Raw genomic sequence first — 8,585 nt, forward strand, 5'->3', positions numbered from 1 at the left:
TTCTCTTAGTAAGTCATCACAGTTCATTCACATATATTTATGCACATTTTGAAGTATCACACCACAATACTTCGTATAGAAACGGCAAGAATCTTGCATAAATGTTTTTATAAATGCTTAAGTGGCTTCTGCACTAGATTGGAAACACGCTGAATAAGTTCTGAACGTTTAACTGACATAGCTGATGAGCTGTTTGCTGTCGGTGTCCTCCTGGGTATTCCCAAAAAATGTCTTTGTTTCCGGACAGCGTGAAGCATGAGCGATACTATCTGACATGTAAGAACTGTTTTGCCAAATACATAAAACAAAATGTGACCACACTTCTAAAGACTTCTCTCCATTTTAGATTGTTATATGTCCAGGGTGACTTCTTATGTTTCCTGTTAGCAACCTCTACTTCTTCTACTCTGTCTACTTACATGTGTGTCCTATAGCTCCAACTTCTGAAGAAAGTGTGGCCTAGTTTAATTTCTCCAAACCAGTTGACAGAAACTTCAAAATTAGCTTGACAGTTGAATGGAAACACAGTGAGCCAGCATGCTCAGACCAGGACCCTGAAACTTCTGCAGCTAAATCGTTCAAGTATTATTCACTTTGTGCTTGAACATGTGATTTTCCTACTATATAATGTAAAATACACAATTTACCTTTTAATATTTAGCATGCATAATTTATATTATGCTGCCTTCTTTAACATGTGATGCCTCCTCCCCCTCTTTTATCATCTCACATCTTTCCTTTGCATCGTTTAAGAAATAAAAAAAATGTTCAAGCCGGCTGTTTCTCTCTCTCAATCTGGAAGATTTTCAGGTCGGTTTGTTTCTCACAGGAATGCAGCTGTGAATCTTTTCCGGCGAGCTTAAGCCCGACTCTTGTGTGAATCGTGTCAAAACAAGCAGACATCACTTAGTCCACGAGAGCTGAGAGAGGCAGGCCGGCTTGGGGCCTCCGCTGAGCTGTCCGGCCCTTAAGGTCACCTGGCAATTAACCTCTGACCAGGCAGTGTGTGTCCCCGCCCGAGTTTCTTAACGTGTCTTTCATTTCTCTGCATATCCACTGCTATTCTTTTTGGACAATTTAATACACTTGCATTTGTGTCGGTTTGTTTCCCGGCTCAGAGAAACGCTGACAGAGCGCCTGTAAACGGGTGTGACACCACCCTGGAAAGACATCATCTGTTAACCTTCATTTCCGTTTTGTAATTTACTTTCCAAAGAACTTGTTTGGCTTTCGTTTGGCAAAAAAGAATGAAATCTAAAGCGTGAAATGCATGCTCACTGAAGTTGCTCAATAGCTTACAAACAGGCTACTTTTCCATCGTTTTACCCTTTCTTTTTCCTCCTTTAACCCCTCTCTTCGTCTGCTCGGTCAAACTAATCCAAACCCTCCCTCCTCTCTACCCCCCCGACTACGCGACCCTTGACCCTACGCACCTCTTTGAATGTCACATGACCGTGCAGGTGTGGAGGGGTCTCTGCCCCGGCCAACCCCCAATTAGTGACCCTAATTAGTGGAGGGGGCCCCCTGATGGGCCGCTGAGCTGCTTTATAGGAGGAGGAGGAGGCGGAGGAGGAGAAGGAGGAGGAGGAGGCGGAGGAGGAGGAGGAGGAGGAGGAAGCGGTGGAGGGAGGTGAGCAGGGGGAGGAAAGTGATGCATTCCTAAAGGTCTGTGGACCCTCCAGAATCACACACAAACACATACGGCGGCTGTTAAAAGAAAAACAGAGGCAACATGGAGCTGAGAGTTCATTTGTTGAAGCACAACAAACAGCGTCTGAGTGCTGATGTGGAACTGATACGGTGCTCACTTTTAAACATGAGGCCGGTGGGAAGCATCAGGTGCACATGAAAGACAACTCTTCGTGCATCCTTACTTTTGTTTCTTCTTTCATTTGTTTATTCCTTCACTTGGTTTTATTTGGGGTTTTTTTGTACATCACTGTAGTACATTTTTGTTTTTAACTGCAAACTTTATTGTCTCGTGATCGACAAAACAGTTGTCTGATTGGGATAAATCACAGTAAATTCAGATTTTTTCCTTTTTTGTCATAAGCAAAACATATTAGGTAAAGAATTAATGAATGAATGCAGTCACAGGGACCGTCATCATCGTTATTATAAAGACAAAGTCAAATAAAAAGTCCTAACTTCTTATCTTGTGTCCTGGAAACATTTGACTCCTTCTATTTAACATATAAACATTCAATAAATGGTTTAAAACACACTATAATGTAGTTGTACACAGCTATAAGTGTAAGTGTAAGTGTTTATTAGCATTTGTCAACAATTCTCCTAAGCGTCTCCCTTATGAATGCAGAGTTATAGTTGTTGACAAATATGTTATAGTATACATTAAATAAATTATAATTTGTTATAAATATTTGATTTAATATTAATGTACTTCTTATAAATGCTAAGGGGACTCAAAATTCATATTTTTACACGTATCTTTACACGTATTTTTGATGATGTCTTGAACTCTGAGGCTGATGAATGTTTTAAAAATCATATAATGTTTTTGCAGCTTTCCTGTAGAAATCATGGTGTTATCGACGTATAAATGAACTTTTCTGCGGTTCGCCACAAAACGAATGCAATTCATATGTAAGATACAGCTAAATAAGGGTTTGAATTACACACTTGTAGATTAAAGTTGATGCCAAGTGATTATGAAGAGTGATGATTGTTTAGCACAAACTAAATTTACTCCTGTTTATTTATTTTAATTTTATTAAAAAAAGGAAAGAAAAGGAAATAGGAAATAAATGTGTAATTTGAACCATTTACAGGAAAAAGAGACTGAGTAAGTTATAAGAGTTTAGCCAGTTGTGTTGACTTTCTAAGCATTTTTTAATTTTCAAAATAATTTACTCAAAATAATAATTTTATTGTTCATGATTATTAAATGTATCGGATTATGTGCCTGGAGACAAATCTCCCATTTTTGCACCGACTAAAGACGACATAATAACTGAAAATAATTCATACTAAATACATCAATTCATGTATTTTCTTTAAATAATCATCTAATTCCAGTGCACTTTCCAGGCATAACACAAAACATAACATAGCATGACATACTCTGCTGCATGGCCTCTCAATAGCCTCTATAATAACATGTTATTGTTAATATTATTTTGTTTTTATGACCACTTAGTTAAGTTTTCTACTGTTTCACGCCTTGTTCTGCTGCACACACAAAGCAAAAAGCCCAATTTTAATGTTATTGGTTAATGTGAGAGATTACCAATTAAAACAATCAATAAAAACCCAATTAGTGGAGTTGTGCTGCTGTTTACCACCACAGTTTCTTCCTGTGCTGCAGGGCAGTTCCTCCCGTCCGTCCCCCTCCCTGCCCTCCTCCCCACCTCTAAAACGGGCCACCCATCTGGTCTCCTTTCTGCGGGCCCTCTCGCCTTTTCCTCGCTCAAATAAAGGTGCCAATCACTATAATTGGCACCCTGCAGATCAATTGTCCCAGCTTGGAGAAGAGCCCCTCGCTAAAGTCTGAGGGTATACTGTATGTAGTGTGTTACCTTTACAGCTTACTAAAAAACTGCCCTTATTCTCTTCTGTTGGATATTCTTCTTCTGAAAGTTACGGACACATTTAAGGTTAAATCGGTGAGACGAACTGTTGAATGTATTTGTCGTTTGCACGCAGGTATGCTGGCAGAAGATGCATCAGGGCGGCCTTTAGCTGAGACCCAAAGTGTTCAAAATAGATATAAAAACTTTGTCACAACTCAAAACCCTGAATTCAAAATTGAATTAAAAGACAGAATTATTAAAATATACAGTACTTAAAGGACCAAAAGTAAAAGTACTCGTGTATAATGATATACTCTATATTACATTATTGGATTATAATTACTGGTTGTTCATCACTTTTAAGCACATTTTTTAATATATTTTCTGCTGGGTAGATAAAAATACATCATGATTTATTGATTAACCTTAACCCCTGAACTGCGGTGGAATCCAAGTATAAATTGCACTAACACTCAAGTGAGGTACGAGTACTTGGTCATCTATATTAGAGAACTAGAGGTGCTATTTCTTATGTTAAATGACATTTATATACAGATGACTTTGCATGCTCTTCTTCCGTTTATCATTAGTTGAAGGATTAATTTAAAGCACAAAATAATGAGTGTTTTGTCGTCTTGTCCTGTGCAAAAATCTCAAACCCAAACTACAGCATCAAGTCTTCTGGTCTATCCATGGTTCTAAACATTTGTGAGGGTGCTTGTGCAAGTAAGTTCAACTTTAACAAACAATTCAGCAAGCTCCAGTCTCCAGACATCTTTTATCCTCATTCCTCTTCAGGGAGCGCGTGCGTGCAAGTGTGTCAGAGAGTTTATATGTTTGTGTGTGCTGGACACGCACTGTTTTTTGTAACATTTCATTTGTAACAGGGAGTTTTTGGAACGATTTGGTCAAACTGGGACATTACTTATATCTGGCATTTTGTATAATTATAGTGGGGAATAAAGAATAACATGAGGTGGGGGACGCCAATCACTTTATTGAATTTGTACTTTCACCAGCAGTCCTGTGCAAAAAATAAAAAATTAAAAAACAGTGTTTTTCCACTAATTTTTCAGTATAAAAACATTTGTTTTTGTCATGAAAATATGAGATTTATTTATTCATTGAGTCATTCCACATTTGTGAAGTATATTTTCATCCAATTAATGTCCCAAGGGCAAATCGATTCAGTCTTTGTGCGCCACCATCCAAATCAAAACAGAATTAAAAGTGCAACATATTTAAAGGCCTCTGCGGAGACCTGCAAATAGCGAAATGTCCACTGCCTTGATGTTTTCTGCCATGCAGATTGGGAAGGACAAAGAAGCCAAGGTTTTTTAATACATTTGCGAGCGAGCAAAGTCCCAGTGCGTCCTCAGTGTGAATAGAAAGAGCTCAAACATGCAGATGTCAGTCATGTTTGTCGACTTTTTTTGACTGATTACAAACAGAAACTCATATTTTCACTGAATAGTCCTCTAAAAGCAGCCTGATTCGTATCACGCGCATCTTTGTGAACAGCAAAAAACTGTGAAATAACTTTCCCCCCCTTAATTGAGTCTAAAAAAGACTCTCAGATTTGAGTTTTTGTGGCCTTGGAGCAGGTGACAGAGTGAGGAAAACAGAACACAGGAGCCAAATTACATAGACATATATTTATATGCATATGAATAAAAATACATATACATATTGTACAATATCTTGGCCGAGCGTGAAAACAGCTCTGTCAGCCCAGAAACAGAAGTAAGCCTCTTTAAATAAGTGCAAAATGTTAATGAGACAAAGAATTGTAAAGCATATATAAAGTCTTTTTTTCTGAATCTTCCATCGCATTTTTGTTTTTCCTGTTAAAATCACACGGAGCGGACATGGAGATAACTTGTGCAAAGACCCATTTATATATATTCATATATACATTTATATCTATGTACATACAGTTTGTTCATCATAAGTAGTACTGTAGCTGGTGCCATTAGCTCGACATTAAGTAAAGTTTACTGCTTAAAGAAAAAGAAGTTATGGCCTCTGCAGGACCTTGGCTGTGCATGACGAAAAAAACTAAATAAAGGAACATTTGCACACAATCTCAAAGGATCTTAAAAACCCACGACACAGCAGTGAGAGCTAGGAGGAGTTCCCTAAATGCTTCTGAGATGGCGCGAAAAACAAGTGCGGGATGTCACAGATTGCACACGAACAAAAAAAGCAACACTTCCGCTCAGCTGGAACGAGACGAAGCCGCCTGAAATAGAAGTGAGGAAAAATAAAACGTTGTTTCCCGTAAAAGGGCTCTGCGAAAGCTTGTTTCTGTCGAAGAGAAGTGACACACACGTCACCTCACAAGCTTCACATGGCCACAATACAGGAAGTGCACATGTCTACCTTACAACACACCACCGGACAGTGACAGAACGCGGAGTCAGTGCTGATTCTGAATGAGGGGTGTGAGAGAAGACACCGCACATCTGTTTTTCTATATATTCCTCTCCTGTGACGGACAAATTAATGAAAATGGGAGGTTTCTCTGCAGGTAATATACTCACTATCTTGTGCGGCTCTAAATCATGCAACAAAAAATGTAATATTATACTTTGTTTTGCTTCGGAAGGAAAGCAACTTAGCAATGAAGCAAATTGACCCTCTTGTGAGTAAAAGGGGAAAAAAGAGAGTTTGTGAAAGTGTACATGAGAAGCGAGCCTCCTGACCTCTCAGCTCCATCTCTCTGCTGAATATTTGATGCCGCAGCGTGTGAATTATAGATGCAGCTTATAGAAAATAATATTCAACAACAGCACCAGGTGCACCGCTGCAAAGAGCCGTGAGTGGATGACAGGGGTTTTTCCGAGCGCCGCTGGGGCACCCGAACACAACAACAACGACAAATCACCTGCTACAAGCCGGCGCTACACGGGTGCAAAAAGGCCTGCGAGTCGCCAGACGAGGAGTGAGGGTGGAGGAGGGTTGAGGTCATAACCTTCCCGTGCATTTATCCGCAGCAGGAAACACGCTCGGTGGTTTTAGCTGGAGCCTGGCCTTTAAATTGATGTCAAAAGAGTGTCCGTTTTAAAAAAAAAAAAAAAATAGATGTGGAGTCACCTCCAGTGAGCGTGAGGGAAAGGGAAAAACGTATTAGAGCTCACAATGAAAGAGGAAACCTAGGCATGAATAGACACACAGGGAAATAAGAGGTGAAAACGAGAGATGAGAGACAGAAGTTATGAAAAGGGGCAAGAACTCATCTGACACAAACAAATTGAGGGCAAACTGCAGGGAATCGCAGGCTCTCGCAGGTGTGCTTTGAATTTCTTTAGGGGGGAAACAAAATACAACAGCTGATGTGGTTTCTCTGCTTTTTCAGCCTGTCGCGCATGAATTTAACGTCTCAGCCGCGGAGAAATGTGGGTGTCTCAGTGTCACGTTCTCGGATCCTGAAGTCAACTTAGGTCCGAAACAATCAGTTAAAATTGAAGCTGAAGGAAGACTAGCTTTATTTGGAGGTAAATCTTACTAAAGCTGGGAGTTTTGTTCAGTCTGTTCTCAATAAGGAGTTAATGGGAGGACATACAGGAGGAGGAATAACAAGCTACAAACGTAAAGTGCTTTCAATGAGGGGCGAGCGGAGGAAACCTTTTTGTCTAAGACAGGCTGAAGTCTAACAGGAGGGCGAGCTGAATGTAAAACATCTGAAAAGGTGAAACGTGGTGAAACAAAAATACCAATTTAAAGAAACAAATAAAACACCATTTAACTTTTCACATGCGATGCCGCGTCCATGTGCACACAGTTAAAGTTCCTGACGATGGATATGACCTGATGAGGCAGTACTTCTGATCGTGATGATGTTGTTGCAAACCATAAACTGGGCAACTTAGAAAAAAAAGAAGACAAAGAAGAAGTGCTGCAGCAAATTCTACGGGTGGCGCGGCTCATCGTGACGTTAAAGATCCGTCCCGACTAGGGCTGCAACCAACTGTCGTTTTCATTATTGATTGATCATTTAGTCTGTGGAGCGTTGAAAGAAAAACCCAGACTGAAGTGATTTACAGTCGAGAAACACAAAACAGCAAATCGCCATGTTTTAGAAGCTGATATTTGTGATTTTTGCTTGAAAAATGACAAAAAAAGTCGTGGGCGGATCAATGCAATCATTTTCATCGATTAATGGACTTATAGTTGCAGCTCTAGTCCACACTGATGAACAAGATGCAAAACAGAGATCTCTGGATGTCTAGATCTCAGGATCGAGCGCACACTGAGACTAAAAACTGAGTCCTTGAAAAAGCGTTTTTTTTTTCATTTCCGGGCCAACGAAAAGTTTGGTTCTGCAAACAAAAGTAAAACGTTCAAAAACTCGGCCAAGATGTTTCAAAAAGTGTTTCTTTGAGTCTCATTTAACAAAAGCGTCTCTTGGACGTTTCAGTGAGTCCGAAGACTGAAAAGTGAATCTGGGCTCAAAGGTCAATTCTCGGTTTGACCCTCACGATTGGAGGACACACCTCCAAAGCTTACTCCATAAATGCTTTGGCAGAGTCTAACCAGCTGTCTCACACAACTATTCCTCATGTTCTTTTATATTAAACTTTCAGATCTAGATATGTGATTTTTGCACCATTTGTCCAGATCCTACCACATATTATTTCATACACAAACACAACCAAATAAAGAATTTACAACACACCAAAAACGGCTGATATTAAAATGCTACGATTCTTTTTTTTTTTTTCAGTGTCCATATTGTGATAGCACATTAACTAAAATCAAACATGGCCACCTAAATGGGAATATGTACGGAAAGTGTACGAACTGCTCTCTTTGAACGTCTGCTCTTCTCCTTCAGACACTGATTCAGTCTGAACTATCCGTGTCAAGTATTTTTTTTTTTCCTGAACAGTTAATGAAGGCCTGTATAGAGAGAAAACCACACACACACACACACAAACTCACTGGACAAAAAAGTGAAGAGTCACTTGAAACCACTGCGAAGAGAGTGGTGATAAAAACATCTGTCTGTCACGGTTCAACATACACACACAAGTTCTTTTTTTATATATATAT

This window comes from Echiichthys vipera, assembly GCF_963691815.1.
Source record: "Echiichthys vipera genome assembly, chromosome: 22".
NCBI classification, from domain to species: domain Eukaryota; kingdom Metazoa; phylum Chordata; class Actinopteri; order Perciformes; family Trachinidae; genus Echiichthys; species Echiichthys vipera.